This window comes from Poecilia latipinna, unplaced genomic scaffold (assembly GCF_001443285.1).
Source record: "Poecilia latipinna isolate Pla-1442-1.1 unplaced genomic scaffold, P_latipinna-1.0 Scaffold605, whole genome shotgun sequence".
Lineage (NCBI taxonomy): Eukaryota > Metazoa > Chordata > Actinopteri > Cyprinodontiformes > Poeciliidae > Poecilia > Poecilia latipinna.
The window spans coordinates 1-17,166 of NW_015113221.1; the positions used below are offsets into that span (position 1 = coordinate 1).

A 17,166-nucleotide genomic window follows, 5' to 3' on the forward strand; every position below is an offset into this window, starting at 1 on the left:
TCCCCATTATTCCACAAAATTCTTTCCCTTAGATGCAACTGAGCAGATTTTGTGCATCCCTACTGCGTTATGGCATCTAATTTATAGTAGTTGTTTTCCGTCGGCTTCATCGTGGATTCAATTACCTCTTCTGATTCAGAGGAGGCTCGTTCAGAGCCGTGTTGCTCTCAGATGGTGCGTTATCGTACCCCGTAGATTTATGTCAGAGCTCAATGAATGATGGCTGTGCAATTTTCTGCATGAAAAGCAGTGCTGTGGGGACTGTGTGTGTGTGTTTCTAAGCTCTTGTCAGCTGTGTGGTAAAGATGTATGGGCCTTACTGTGTGTTCTTTTTTTTTTTCCCCCATTTACTGACCAATGTTGAGGCCTGTCACTATAGCCTTTCTGTTGCTGAGACTTGCCATGAGAATTTTGTTGGTGTTTCCTTTTTATGGATCTGTTTTTGAGGTGATGATTCAGTGACTTTCTGAAGGCATTTTCTCAGCGGGTACATCACAGAAACTTGTCAGAGGAAAGGCTGCTAATTTAACTGATGAATGAATTGAAGATTCATATAAATGGCCACTTTGTTGGCCTCAAGAGTCAGGCCTGAGAAATTTGTCAAATCAATTTGATATGCCACTTTAAAATAAATAAATAAAAACTTCTGATTTGGGAAACAGGATGGATTTGGAAAAAAACTAAAATGACTTAATTTTAGTTGTCAGAAGGGAATTTGATTTCAGATTTTCAGTAAATGGAAGGAAATTCAAAATGGGAAAACATGCTATTTATAGAATTGGTTCTCCAGCCGTCCATCTATTTTGAAATTTCCACTTTTGTATTCAAATTAAAAAACAAAAAAAAAAAATGTCTACTGCTGATTACTCCGGAAGCAGGTGCCTGGAAAACAATGGCATTTTGGGTCCATGTGCCAAAGTGTTTCATATTTTGTCCTACATAATCTCTGTTTTTGACTACCCGACTATGAAGACCTGCAGGTCCGCAGTAAACCATTCGGCCAAAGTTATCTCAGCTGAATCTTTCTGCAGTGGAAGCTGTTGACAACCTCGATCCGTGCTTGTAGACGGCTACCTAGCATGAGGTTACGCAGCCCATTACTGTTGCAGCAGTCATGGCTCTGTCTTTCTTTGTAGTCCCAGTGAAAGGTTGATGTGCCCTGAGATGACCGGCCCCTCCTCACAGGGGTCCTGTGATATCTCGGTTGTCTCCTTCCAGGCCTGAATGGGCACATTGTGCCGCTGTCTGCCTGCTGCTGCTCTGTAGACTGCTGCACACACCTGTCAAGCTATGTTCGCGGCGCCTTGGGTGTTGAGATACACCAGAGCCCTTACACACACACACACACACACGCCTACGCACGCACCTAAAAGCAGTCCGATATGAACAAATAAGCGCTCGGTTACATGAACCATATGCAAAGACACGGATGTATATACACGAGAAGTGCACAACTGAATCTTATGTAAACGCATGTAGATACTCTCACACAAAGACTGAAATTCATTGAAAACACATCTCTGCGTTTGCTCATGCCAAAGTTATATTCAGCGTGCAGGCTGGACCCCAGAACTCGGGAGAGGGTCAAGTTCCATTCTTGACGTGGTGGGGGTGGTGTGAGTGGGAGGCAAGGGCACCAAAGGTTGGCTGGGGTGCACACGCTAGCACATGGGAACACATTTCAGGAGTAAACTACCGGTAACTTGATATACGTTCTCAATCAGTTACAGATTTTTGGAGCAGAGGAAGCCTGTTGAATGGCATAGTTAGTCTCACACAATTAGACCCAGCTAAGAGGACATTTTTCAACAGCTGTTTTCGTGATTGATCAGCTCAGTGGAGCTCAGACAGAATTAGAGGCGTCACTTTTGACTTTGGACAATTTATCATCATTTTCTCTTGTTTTCTAGACCAGTAAGTTAAAAGTAATGAGTTACTGATTGGGCATTGCAAAAATGAATAAATAAATGATCTGCAGCCCTACATCATTTAAATAGGCAAACAAAATATTTGTCTTTTAAGTCTTGGCAATATCTTTTTTTTTTTTGTTATACATTTGATCTAGTACTTGCTGTTGGCATTGCTTTGCCACTTCTAATATGTGCTCCTTGACCTTTTGATTTAGCTTGAAGATAAAAAGTAGTTTGTAATCACATTATTCAAATGTATTTTGTATGAAGTCCTACAATTGTTTCCCTAGGCTCAGTGAAAACAGGAGGCATTGTCCTTGATTTCTTGCTTCACTTGAGTACATCCTCTCATTGCCGTTGAGTGTTCTCCTGTGGCCTTGTGCTGGGAGCCCTCAACATAATGAGCCTCTACATCAGACTTTATCATCAAAGTAACATGCTAAATGACCATTTGCACATGCAAGTGTTAAGCATGCTACTGATGGACCTACGCCTTTTGGTGTCAGTAATACAACGTCCCTGCAGACTCTTGTGCCCTCTTGCAAGGGTGATCGTCGTATTTTGGAGGAGGAGGATTCAAATAACGATGCCTATAGTCTAGATGGTGGTCCTCTTGAAAAGAAAATATCTCTTTTTAATCATATATTCAATAGATATTTTATTAGAAGCACTCGACTGACAACAGGCTGCGCGTTTGCCTGACACCTGGTGGCTTTGTGCTTACAAGGCAACCTCTATGTCTAGTTACCTTCTCTCGTTGTGATCAAGTGGGAAGTATCAGCTCTTTTAGGCCAGCATTGAGGTTGTATGGCTAATTTTGACTGTTGGTTTCTCCAGCTGCTGCCTGTAAGTTGTAACAATGCTGTTCCTATTCTGGTTGCAAGACTTACACCCTCTTGTTCCCTCTTGTAAATAATTTACAAGCCATTTGGCTAGTTTTAGCTAGTTTCTATGTGTTTTTAAATAGAATCAAAATCAGATCATTCTGCTTGACTCTTACAGTTTTTGTCAGTGAGGTTGGTGTTGTTCTTTGTAAGCACAAAGGCTTTAAAACTTTGGCTTAGCAATTATACAAATGCACAATGTTTACATGAATAAGCAAGCCCTTGAGCTTGCATGCATTTAGGTCTGCGAATGCATCAATGCAAATGTTTTCTACCCCTTTTGTCTGCGTAGCGATGTTTTGTAATCCCAATACAAGTCTGCAATAGAAAAAAAATCCTATCCAACATGTGTATACCTTTCTAATCCAGGCATAGTTTTAAGCATAGTTGCATAAAATGTCTTGTAGTGGTCTTCTTGTACAATAACATTTTTTGGGTGTTAACTATGTGGGGTAAAACAAAACAAAAAAAGTACGGAAAATGATTTCTAATGGAATAAACAGGCTGAGACTAGCTTAAAAGGAAGACGCAGAACCCACATCATCTTTCAGCAGTTGTCACCAAGCTCAGTCAATTGTATTTCCTTCAAATAATTTAATGTGACCCTTGGGTACAGGGATGCTGTCCGTGCATTATAATTGCTGCCCCTTGACTTTAGTCCGCAGAGCTCTCTGATTACTTGAGCGATCATTGCAGTGTGGACTTGTGTTGGAAACTCGCCCTTCATGACCAAGGGCCTTATTGGTTTCCCACAGAGACGCATATTTTTTTTCACTTGCAACATTGAAAAAGAAAATAGTAACTTCTACACAAAATCATGGTACTGATATTGTCAAGCTTATTGAGGCGCTTGCCTTTATTGACATTGTAGTCCTAATACTTAGAAATCACAATAGATTCGATCCATGCAGACAGACTGTTTTCAACGTTTTAGGAATGCGTTTGTTGAACTAAGTGGCTCACAGGGTGAATGTTAAATTATTCCAAAAGTGCTTTGTTAGGTTGAGACCAGGACTCTCTGGAGATGAATTAAACACCTCAGCATGTTATTGTCCATTGCACTATGGACAATGGACAAATGGTGCAAAAGGAAATGCTCTTATGCTGTCATAAGAGCATAACTGTGCTCTTATGACATAGAGCACAGTTATGTCTGAACTAGAAGGGGCCATTCTCAAGTTGTTCCACATTGTCTGGAGCATGTAATTGTCGGATGGTCATTGAATTCCTTTAGTACGCAATGACGCCGCCTCCACCAAACTCTACATTTTGCGTAATGCAAGTGTGGGGTCTAACGACAACCTCCACACATTAACCGTCGTTGAAGCTCAACACAGCATGTCTCTGCTGCTCCAGAATGCAGCATCGCCATGCTTTACACAACTACATCCAACACCTTCGGCCTCGAAGCTCTGCGTGTTTTCCTTGAACTAGAACGCCGCACACAGTTTGAAGATCTTTAATTATTGACTCTGCAGACGGTTGGTGACTTCAGTGGATCGAAGGATGTTTAGAAATGAGGAAAAATCGCAACTGAATTTCCTTTTGCAAATCTGTGTACCACAGTGGTTTTCAGTTTGCTCCTAGGACTGACCCATTCTTTTGCAAATGTCTGCACAATCTGAATGCCTGCCATGCCCTTACACACCTGTATCTATGGAAGTGATCAATTAGTCAATAATCGGAGGATGTAAAGTTTACCTAAGAGTGTAAACAAAGTCTTTGACTCCTGATAAGAGATTGGCCTCTGAGTGCAGCTCATTTTGAAGTCTTCCCACTCTTAGCAATAGCTGGCAGTTAATGAATGAGTTCAACCTGACAAGAATGTAGGTTACCGACGTCTGCCACCAATTTCAGTGGGTTTTCTGTTCATTAGCCATATCTCCCTTGCCTTTGGCCCCAGCATGAACATGTCGACTTGTCAGTTACAGTGTCACAACCACAGGGTCATTTAATTTAGAGCCCCGCTCCGCCGATTAGGGCTTTTGTTGTGAGTGGCTGCGACTACTGTAATGCGGGTGTTTGGGTCAGCGACGGGCACAATGGTTTTGTTACTCTCGCTGACTTCCTCACTATTGCCTCTCCCGCTCTTTCTCAGCACATTTTCCACTTGGTTGATAAAATAAGCCACTCTTTGATGAGCTTTCAGCGGGCCACGGCGCTCTGCCGCGGTAAACGCTTTCATAAAGACACACCACAGACTGTCAACTCGGATCAGTCATACAGTGGCAGCGGCTGTCCGTTGCTTTCTCATACAGTACGTGCTATTGTCTGCCGACGACAGGATGTTCACATGAAAGTTGGTTTCAAGATGCTTCTTCATATCAAGGCAGGAAAAGCACATTTGTAGTCCAAACCTGTTCATCGTAGGTTTGCCAAATTATGCCCGAGTGCGTTTCATTGTGATTTGTTATGTGCTTAAAAACGGTAAAAAAAATAAAATAAAATAAAATAAAAATTGCCCAGGGCAGAGGCAACTAACAGCTGCAAAGCAAACACGGGTTGCAGAGAAGCAGATGGTGAGTGCTGCCAGTACGGAGATGGAGAGTTCATTTTTGATTTAATCCTGTGTACAACATAAATAGCTTTGGAGTTTGCATTGGTTCCATTTTCCCTTTCCAGCTGCTATATTAAGCAGTGCACTTCTATGAAGCTAAATTTATTTTCTTGTACTGCAAATGTAATGCACAATACTGGCATTAAGTAGGCATAGACCGGCGTAGGATTTGCATTGCAAGCAAACTTGGGAGGAAACATACCAATCTTTCTGGTGCTTGCCCAAGGCATTTAGGCTGGGGAGTGGTAGGAGTGTTGTGCAAAGACAAACACTTAAGTATTTTTGTTTTCATTGCTGTCTTTTAATAACAATCATAATAAGCACAGTTGATTGCTGTAATCAGTGTAACAATCGTTAATTTCAGTTTTGAAGAAATATTTGAATATGTCTTGGATAAGGGAGAAAAAAAAAACTTGAAAATGTTATTTGTCTTCTATGTACTGTATTTATATATCTCTTCATTTCTCTATCATTTTTTATCAGTCTCTGTCCATCCCTTTTTCTCTCATCTTTTATCTGATTCTCTCTCTCTCGACCATTCAATCTTTATCCACTGTCTCTTTCTCTTTCTCTATCGAGCTATCGTGCATTTCTTCTCCAAGCTCATTCGTATACAGCCAGATAGTATTTACCCTTCAACAACCAAACCAGGTCAAACCAGGTGTCTGGTGACACAGAGCATGAAGCGTGTGTTTTCATCCAGCTTTTGTCAGGTTTTGGCGTTTCGTAAAAACGCCGAAAGTAGAGGAGCGTCCATGTAGGAATCGAAATGGCTCACGATGTCATCTGGCATCATTTAGATGGGCTAATAATAATGACAATAACTTACTATTTGTAGGGAAAACTACTGTCATAGCAAAAGCAGAAAGATATAAGAAAAAAACCACTCTTTTTTTTTCTGAACTATATTAATTTTAAATGAGAATTTTACACAGTGGTACACGCACATCAGAAACAAATGTGTTTGTTTTTAGTAGTCATATTGTTTAATCTATTACCTAAGTCACGATGAGTATGATTCATCACTCCGTTTTGTTTATCTAAAGATTTTTTTTGTTTTAATTAATCCTTAACATGTGCTTTAGCCCCAAACGGATAACAAAGGGACTTCAGTGCAATATGGACTAAACGCCATCTAAATTTTAGAAAGGGTTTTAGTCAAGTTCTTAAGTTAGCTTGCTAAAGATCTGTTAAGGACAGAGGCAACTGATACGCACCACAAGAAGCAGCAATTTGGGCAGTCACTAGAAAAGAGTAAATGGTAATATAAATGATTATTAAGCACAATACACTGTTAGCTCCATTGTCTGTCTTTATTTGTAAAATCCACAAAAAGGGGATAGTTATTTCTTCCCTAAAATATTCCTAAAATCTCATCTTGTCTTAAAACAGTAACTTTAATATAGATGCCCATGTATGTGCCAGAGGCCTTTTTTCCGTCAGAAACAGGGTGTATTAAAAAAAGAAAAGTCTGTTTGTACCTTTATATTTAACTTGGTTATTGGTATGCTGCACCTTTAAGAAAACCCCCCCCCAATAAAAACACAAACTGAATGGCTCTGCTTCAGTTACTTTGGCGTGGCTTTCCAAACAGCTGACCTTGTCTTTCTGACTAGCAAAAGAAAAGTGTAGGAGTGTCTGTGAGTGAACAGGAACAAGTAGGGGAGGGGAAGCACGGTGCAACTCTGTGGGTTCATGCAGTCAGATAGATCAGGTCATTGCTTTCACAGAGAAATTCACTTTTTTTTTCTTCCTGTATGATAAAAGATTGTACAACTTTTCTCGGTTTTAAAATTACAACTTTTTAAAAACTTGGCACACCTTGATGCCCGGTGCTAATGAAACATGTGGCTGCTTTAAGAGTACATAATCATTAGCACATACACTTGGCAACCAAAGTTAATAAAATTTCTACAGAAAAAAAAAGAAGAAGCACAAAGATGGTGAATAATTTCCAGCAGTAAAATTAGGTCTTCTGTTTCACACTCGTGACCTTGTGCTTATGTTCTGCTGTTCCTTTGTCTTTTGTTCTCTTTCTTATCCGTCAGAAGAGAATATCACAACGTAAACATTCTTGTTTTCTTTTCTGAGCTGGTAAAAACACTGATCTACTCATTGTACAGTATCATTTTCAGCAGTTCATTCACTGCTGTTTTAGATAAACAATTTCAAATTCTTAAAGTGCTTTACATGTTTTTTTTTTTTTTTTTTGACAAAACATTAATTGACAAGACCTCGAGTTCTCGCTCAATCATCTTTTCACTAATTTGTCATGTAGACAAATTGAGATGACTAAGGTGGATAATATAATGAAAAAAATGTTCAGTAAAATGACAGGTAGATTATATAGGTATACACTTTTTTTAATTTTTTTTTTTTAGTTTTGCTGGAATTAACATTTTTAATGACAATGAAATCCTAACTCTACCATATAAGAAAAAGCATAAGTGCACGCGGCATTGTTAGAAATGGTGTCCTCTGCAGCGTAGCCACACACTAAGCACCACCCAGCCTACTATAACCACAATGAATCACATTTGGAGTGTGAAATCAAATTTGGGTGCAAGAATGTGGCAGTGAATGCTGGAGAGTCATGCTACGTTTCATCACTTTGTAATTTAGAAGGCACTTCTTTCGACAAGGGAGCTGAAAAACTGAGTGGAGTGGATAATGTGACAAAGAAAAGGAGCCAGTTTTCCATGTGTTGCGACACACGGTGCCGGCTCTCGCACTCATGCTTTTCAGCAGGGGGACGATTGTTCACTTTGAGCTTTCTAGTGATCCTGGATAGCTTGCTTGGCGGTCCAAAACACACCCACAAGGTAAAAGGAGAAAAAAAAAGAACTCACATTCCAGTCTAATTTAAATGGTCGCATATCTTTAGCAGGCAGTGAAAAGTTAATGAGATGATGTAAAATTAATCCCACTCTCAGTTTTGCTTCATAATGGAATCTCAGATGGCCTGTGCTTTTTTTTTTTTTTTCCTCCTCCCTACAATTTCAAGTGGCCTTTTGAAGGGGGAGTTTAATTCAAACCCCTAAAATGTCAGTATGTTGAGGCGTGCAAATAAGGCAACTCTTTATGCCGTCTATAAAGGTCCAGGAGAAAATGTGTTTTTAACAGAAACAATTAAGATTCAGATCTTTCACGCTACCCGTCCATTTCCCCACTCTTTAACATTTTCATAAATGTTAATTTAGTCATTAGGTAATAGATGTATACTACTGATATTAAAAACCTGGGCTGGCTATGGTTGACCACCGTCAGATGATTGTGGACAGGCATCTACGAATTCATGAAGTTGTCACCTAGATCCAATGCTAATGGCTCAAACCTTCTTCCGCTGGACTTGTAATGCGATCTTGTGGCATAAACAATGCTTCAAACCATTTGTCTCTGTGTGAGACGAAAGCATTATGTAAGAATGTATTCTTCTGAAAGAGAAAGCGGATCCCCAACGATCTCTACTACAGTTTCCAGTCAACTGCATCCCATTCATGAAATCTAAACACTTTGCCCAGTAAAAACCTGAACTAAGTTCTCATATTGGCTGCAGATTTTTCATAACACAATCTATTAATGTGCTTTTATTTTATGCACGTTCGTATTTACGCCTGTTGAAAAGGATATATGTAACAGATGTGGATGTCACTGAATTTGTTTGGAAACACTTTGGATTTAGTAAGTGTTCCCATGATCTCTACATTATGTAAAACATCTATCCAGTATCCCGTATTATTTTCATCACACACAAAAAAAGCTGTCACTGTAACAATCAGTATGTTCTGTTACTTTAACAGCAGTAGAAATACTCTTTGCTTCATGTGATATCATATCGTTTCTCATTTGGATTTTTTCTGTCACAGTTGTAATATTTTGGAAGTGTAGCATTTAAAAAAAAAAAAAATTATTAAAGATGATTTAAGTGTGAGAATTTTGTGCCTCATTCTTATGAAGATACCCATTTCCCACACCCCGTAACCCAAAAATTACAAACTCTGTGAAGAAGAAATCTGGACAATGTGGTTTTACTTGCTACACTTATTACTTACTAGAACCACACATAACCAAGCTTTAGAAAAACAAAATGACAAAGGATAACAAAAGAAACAAACTGGAATGCCCCTTAACTGTGAATCCTAGTTGGAAGGCTGTGTGGCCAAATGATGTCATTCTGGTTCATCCATGCCTTGTGTTTCTGAGCTGCTTTATATCTTTAAACAGAACATTCTAGCAGTAATTGTTCAAGAATGCCTTGGGCAGTGGGACTTCCTGCTATGCATTTCTCTCATCCAAAAGCCTTTGATATTTTGGAAGCTTCAGTTCCGGACTACCGCCAGTGCGTTAACACCAGTGATTACGCGAGAACAGTACATTTTGGTTTTGAGATGCACTGTGCTCAGCGAGGAAATCCAACATTGAGTAAGAGGTAAACTTGCGGCATTAAACGTTTACTCCGTCTCCACATCTGCCGGAAAACGCCAAAGCAGACAACAAAGGCCACCAAAGTGCGGCGTATGATTTTTCCTTCGCCGTTGTCTGGGAGTCTCTTTGTTTGTGCGACAGTTTGCGGTTTGAATTGTTGCAATATGGTGCGAGCGGGTTCCTTTCCAAACAATCTCAGGCCTGGAAAATAATTGGCAGATGCTCTGTTGACCAAACCAGCTTCAGCATTTTGAGCCGAGTTGACCTATAGCACCTGCATCCACTGCCAGAGTCTTAAATTTGATCAAACATAATGAAGAACAGATTTGATGAAGCACGGCTCTGGCAGCCCAATTGGAAGCCAAGATTAGTTTGCCATTTTGCCCAGATGATATTTAGAAATTGGCACAAAGATTCAGATTATTATTTTTTTCCTATTCTTCGGTAGCGTCTTTACTCGGTTTGGAAAAAACATAGATTGAAAATATTTTCCTGTTTTTGAGGAGTGACTCGTTCGATTTCAGTCCTGCCAATAAATGGCGCAGATTGTGGAATGCCGCTGATCCTGCTGAATTATCTTCTGATTTTTTTTAATGTTTCATGACAGACTTCACAAACACAGGCTCATTTAAATAAATCTCAATTTGACCGAAAAGTTAATTTATTTCAGTAATTCGTTTCGAAAATTGCTACTAATGTAGATTAATTACACACACAGGCTGGTATCTCTAACTTTTTATTTTTTGTGTTCATTTTCATGATTATCACTAACCTCAATCCTGTTTCTCAGAAAATTTGAATATCTCACAAAACCAATAAAAGAGTCTGTTCTTTCAATACAATAATGTCATCTGCATAATCGTGGAGAAGACTGCTGACGCAACGGGTAACCAGCAGACTGTCATGAACACCTTTCCCACAGAGAGTGATCAACAAAAGGTTTTTTCAAAGCGCTGTCCATGGATGTTAATGTAAAATTGGGTAGAATGAAAAAGGGGAGTAGAGCACAGACAACAGGAATATTGGACTCAATTAAACGCAACATACTGACAAGTAATTTTACATGTTTGGCCAAATCATCACTGACTTTACAAGTGAAAAATTAGTTTTTGTTTGGAAAGAGTACTCGGGGGGCCACTGACCTTCAGTCCTTTAATTTTCTTAGCATAGTTACGTCCACTCGGACCACCTGGTTCAGGCGTGGCTTAAATGAGTCCAGCTGCAATCCACACAGTGTGGATTTTCCCTAAACTTTGCTCGTCAAGACTACAGGTATTTCTGACACTCGTGCGTCTTTTTCAGTACTTTTTCCCCACCGCTCGGATTTCCATGATTTTATTGCCAAGTAAGCAGTCTTGCAATTAAAAATCCACATTATATTGGTCGTATACAATTTTATAATTTGTTCTTATTTTCAGTAAGTAAATCCGTGGAATCCGTCTTTGTAAAACGTTTGCTTTTTAAAAGAAATTACTGAATAAAATTTAGATTTTGATATTTATTCCGATTCGCATGCAGCTTGGAGTTAGTCGAACGTTCTGTTAGGCAGGAATTTAAAACAAGAGCCTGTGTTAATTAGCATAATATACCAAACTACCAATAAATCCCTTTAATTTTTTTATCAAAACCATAATCTTCCTCGGACACCTCATTGACGGAAGCTTTGGCGCTCAGCAGTTTTATGATTGCATGCAAGATCCGATTCGAAACCATGCCAAGGCACCACAATTGCAGAGGCGAAGAAGAAATGGGGGGGGGGAATTCAGACATTCATCCACGAATGCGGTTAGAATTTCTTTCTTTCTCTTCCATTAATTTGGATGTAATTTAATGTAACTGCGTGGCCTTTACGCACTTGTCTCAGCTCAGCGGAGATGTGTGTAATGTTGAGTGAAAAACGTTCAGCGCGGGGACATGAAGGGATGGAAAGCATGTTCAAACGGTGAACTGATACCAAAGAAAAGAAGCAGAGAAGAAGAGCAGAGATGTGGCGGAGGGGGTAGCGAGACGGCGCTAAAGGTTGACGATGGGGGACGGGGAGGGGGGAAGCAGTCATCAAAATGCTAATGTTGTATGGGATATTTACTGCAGAGGCTTAATGCAGTTTAAAACAGGCTCTTTGTCCTGTAGCCCATCACCAAACCCCTGTTGGGCTCTAATAAATCAGCCATTAAAAGCTGATGTGACCTGAATAGCACGACAGTCGGCCTGAGTGCCAGAGAGAAGCTCCAGAAAACTGGCTGAAAAATTTATGAAGATGTCGTTTAATAATGGTTGACCTCGAGGAAGCCCTAAATAAAGAGGTTTGTGATGTGGCTGTAATAAGGTAATAATTATGATACTGAAAGGTAATTATTTTATTTTATTTTTTCGCAAAGGCATCTTAAAGGTGGCTTAAAGTCAAAGTAGCAGACTTTGAATTATTAATCCCATTTCCATTTACTTTCCCTGCTTCCCCCCCATCTTTGTACTTCAAATTCCCCTTTGGTCGCTCAGTTTAAATTCAAAAGATGTACCGGTTGAAATATTCATCTGTGACATGTGACCTCATTTGTAGAAAGTGATATACTAATGGTTGTCACTTTTAGGCAATGCAAGTGAACATAACTTGCAACAGACATTGGCAAACACACACACACACACACACATATATAATATTATTTTTTTTTTTTTCCAGTCATGAATAATGAAAACCTAGGAAGATCATGGCGTGAAATTTTTAGAGTATTAAAATCTGGAGGTTTTTTTTTTTTTTTTTTTTTAAACTGACCAGCTGAATTTATTATGTTTTTGGACTCTAGATCACTTTAAGCTGAGGTTAAAGTAGAATTTTGCCGTTGAATTGCACTTAGTTAAAATGCCAAACAAAGCACTACGAACTATGTTTTAAAGAATGTACATGTCGTGTAAGAAGTTCAGCTCCTTATTTACAAGTCCTTCTCAGTCGAAGTGTTGAAGAATTTCAGTACAGATGCCAAAGAAAAGCTTTATTGACCAATAACAAAGTGGAATTTTCTCACTGTCGAGTGAAAGCCAGGGTGAAATTCCCCCCCCCACTTTTGTTTAACTCTCCCTTACGGCCACATTTTTAGCTGCGCACACAGAACTTTCATTTCATTTTGTCAGGAAACTGGTCTGCTTTCAGACAGTGTCACTGTCATCGCTGTAGAAATTGGTGGTTTCTGCCAAATTCTTTCAGGATTCAGGGAACTCAATTGTTTTTTTGTTTTTTTAAAACCCGACTGTTTAATATTTACAATCTCCGAACACGAGAGCACTAAATCGGGGGTTGCTAATAGTGTATATCATGACAGGATGACCAAAAACCATTGATTTGAGCGCACTATCTGATTCTGTTATGCAGCAGAATATTTTGCAAATGTATTGTTACTGGAATATCACTATAAAAAAGAAATATCTTTATAACCCGAAATTCCACAACTGCATAGAACTGAATTTATTGGTGATGGCTCAACTGAGCACAACATTATCACCACAGTAAAGTATCATCTTTCAGGACACGAGCGCAAGACAGCCGAGAGCCTATTGTCGTTTGGGTTCTTCTAAAGAAATATGTTGCCAAATTTTTTTTCAGTACCAGGCATATGGGCTCTTTTTACCTCTAGCGTACCTGGTGGGTGCCTGAGCCAGCATAAAAAGTTGTTCAAAGTTTTCAAATGGACTAATAATAAAAATAAAAAAAAAATTGCAATTCAGTTGTTTCAATGCTAAAACAGCAGACGGTTGCTGGGAGCAACTTTTTTTTTTTTTTTTTTTTTTTTAAAGGAAGCCCATCACATTGTATTGAGTCATTGACTTTGCATCAATCTCTCTTATTTTGTGACCCAGATGCTGAAAAGTGTAGGAACTACAAATCCCAGTCTGTATTTGCTCCTATTGTGCTCTATTCCAGGGTCAAGCGCTTAAGTAGTTTTTATTCAACTGTAAATTATGCTTCCCGTCATCTGTTTTTAAAGACGTTTGGCTGTAAAGTTAGCTGGCTTGGTTTCCTAAACTCTTTTCTTTCTCTCCCGTTTCTTTCCAGGACAGAACATGCCTTTATTACCTGGATTGTGATATGCGGGATTTGTAATCAGCAGCACTCGAGAGCCGCTCTGCATTCTCGCGTTGAGGTATTGTACCGTTTTTCAGACTTCATAAACAGAGCTGAAAATGTTTGATTGCGGTTCATGAATACGAAATCGAACGCAAGATGTGCCCCGTCGGTGATGAAGAGCATTCATGTGAACCGATTGGGCTTGTTCCTTGTGTGCAATAGGGTGTTTACTGAAATGATTTATGATGGGCGCTCATCCTCCGGTAAGCCTTTAATTTCTGCGACAGCAACAAGGATGATTTTTTTTTTATTTTTTATTTTTCCCCCACTCTCTCTTTGTATGTAAAGAGCATGTTTGGATTTCATTCCCTGATGCAAATTAGATTTTTGGTGTAATCAAGCAAAAGCGCAGCTGGTTTGTGTTTCTTCATGCGTCAAATCTGAGCTCCCCCTCCCCCCCACCGCTCCCCATTCCTCCGTCCCCACTGACTGTCCAAACTGTCCTAACCCTGTCCCGGTGTTTGCTCTCCGCTCCTTCCTGTAGCTCATCTTCCTTGACAGCCGAAGCCCTTCCACTCCTCAATCCATCGTCGCCAAGACACAAACACACACACACGCACACACACACACACACGCTTCCTAGCTCTCCAGAATGAATGGATCCACTTGCCTGGGTGCCTCCTGCAGTGAGGTGGGATTGAATTCAATTAGGGAGATTGTTTGTCCTCCAGAGTCTACTGGTGGGTTGGGTTTGCCAGCTAATGCCCCCCTGCTTACCCCACTTCCTCATGTCCCTCACATCTACCCGCACACACACATTTTGCATCCTGTTTTATTTCCATGTTATTTCCTCGCTTGGTATTCAATGAGATGAGGATATGAATCAAAATTTGTCACATCACCTCGCCTTCTATAAGCAGCGAGCCGCAGCAGAGTTGCGTCGATGTGTGTATTTTTTTTTTTTTATTCCCCCACCCCACAGGTGAATAATTGGGTCCGATATTTGAGCTCAATCCCCCAGCAGCCACACACACTTTGCTGGAGAAAAAACAAATCCATTTTTACAATTAGTTTATGCAACAACACATCTGCAGCCAAAGACAGGACGGTAAATGTTGCTGACGTAGGAGTAATGGACACATTAGTTGCAAAGGTGAAAATAGAACGCGGCTGCCGCTTGAATAATATTGAGACTAGCTTATTTGTGCTGTGAGCCTTTGCTTTTTTTTTTTACGCATAATGGCCTCGATTGTGTGTAGGAACACATTTCAGCGGCCGGTCCAGCAGCCCGCTGCTTTCCTTCAGCTGTCATGCTGCTCGTCTCTGCGTCGGCACCGCTCAGAAATCAGATTCTGCATTACTGCCGAAAGATGTCAAATTAATTAAAACCCAAGAAAGATGAATACCGCGATGCACTCCGACGATGAATCAAGACCTTTATTTCATGCGTCGTCTTTTTTGCTTTGCTTTGATCCTCCTTTGGTTTAGCCAAATCAACTTCAAGGGACTTTTTTTTTTTTTTTTTTTTTTTTTTTTTGACTGATAAATTCAGAGACATTGCTGACTTTACAAGCACAAGCAGATGTGATATTATTCAGGATGACAGATTGTTCGTATGGTGCCCTGCCTTGAACTTCTTCGCATTTTCTAATTTCTCAGCCAAAAACCTCTGTGTTTTGGAGAGTTTTATGCTAGAGCAATGCAAAGTTTTACGAATGTTCAAAGAGAAACATCTGAAAATCGTTACGCCCTCCTTGTGACTTTGTGGAACTGTCTCTGAAATTGCAGCTGCACATGTTTTGGACTGTGTCTTTACCATAATTTCACATCTCCTTTGCACAACAGCTTAAGCTCAGTCAGTTCTAGATGGAGAGCATCCTGTAAACGGCAGTTTTCCACCAATTCCGATGGATTTCAGTTTTGATTTTTTTATTGGACATTTCATAACGATACCATACATTTCACTGTAGCTCTGGTTGTGTGTTGAAGGTCATTGCTCTGCTGTAGCAGCCTCCAACGGGTTTTCTTCCATCCTCCCATTTTCTCTGACCAGCTTCACTGCCCCTGCTGAAGAAAAGCCTCCTCACAACATGATGCTGCCACCACCGTGTTTCACCATAGGACTGGGGTTCTCAGGGCGATTAACCTGTCAGGGTAGTTTACCTCCACAAACACCATTTTTTCCAGTTTTTAATTGCACGGTTGGCTGGCTTCACATACCGTATCTCGTCACCACATCTCTTCCTCAACCTCACAAGCCTTGTTTTGCCTGTGTTCAAGTTTGCAAGTGTGACTTCCCGCAATTGCAAAGTCATTAGAGGCTGGCTAGCTTTAGTCCCCTTTCTGTACCGGTGCTTTCAGAAAACATGCGGATATAACAAAAAGGATCTTCAGCCCCACCTTGAAGTGTTTTGCAGTAGAGTCTCCCGAGCATTGCATTTTCATAGCATGGAACGCAATGGAACGTGCTTTATATTTGCTGTAGGGAAATTAGTTGCACACTCCACGTTTGAGTGCTTTTTTTTTTTTTTTTTTTAATCACAGCACATGCACTGCACAACAAGGAGATGGTAATAAAGGTTCCAATGACTAACAAAGTTTAGCATCATCTCACCCCAGAGCAGTTACAAACAGTATTTCACGTGTATATCACACATAACTATATTTATTTGACCTGTTTTGGAAGTTTTTAGGCATAAAACCCAAAAGTTTTGTTTTCTCACGCCGTGACATGTTGTCCCAGAAGAAACTGTGGGATTTTGGAAACAACTTAAGGAGATACTTTTGTTACTACTTAAGGTTATCAGAGTTAGGAGCAGACATGTAATGGGCTTGCAAAGCGTTGTAGATCAGCTCAAACTACAAACCTACAACCTCATTTTGATAGCATGAACCTCGGCGAACAATGCTTTGCATAGCCAGTATGGTTTCCCATAGCAGCATCCATTCAGGTTAGCTTGACCATAATGACCTGTGACAGCAGCCTGGCTAAGTTTTGGTTCTGTTATCTTAAAGCCCCGTGTTTGTTTTCATAGTGTGATTCAGCTCCGGGGATTCTCAAAATAATGCAAAACAGGTCATTTGAATGGGAAAGGAGGGTGAGCTGCTTTCAGCCCATGTCAGCATTTGAATTTGGTCCAGAAGTAGTTGACTTTGCACATCATTGCCGGCGTATCCGGTTACTGGGGCAACTCCACTCTGCCCGGGAAGCAGCCCTGGTCTCAGAGATACCAGGCAAAGCGCAGAAACCCTCTAAATGACCAAATTACTTTAAATGGCACACATTGCTTTAAGTTGTTTGTCTGGCTACTAATGACATAATGTGGAGCCTCT

General features: G+C 40.2%; 1 protein-coding gene across 13 annotated transcripts in view; it reads left to right on the top strand.

The window, feature by feature from the left end:
* Positions 1-13,801: 13,801 nt before the first annotated feature.
* LOC106953822 (latrophilin-3-like) overlaps positions 13,802-17,166 on the top strand; it is a 258,933-nt gene continuing 255,568 nt past the window's right edge. For all 13 annotated transcript variants that reach the window (XM_015042862.1, XM_015042865.1, XM_015042866.1 and 10 more), the window contains exon 1: positions 13,802-13,909. The gene's annotated coding sequence lies outside the window, so the exon portion shown is untranslated. The remainder of the gene's footprint in view (positions 13,910-17,166) is intronic.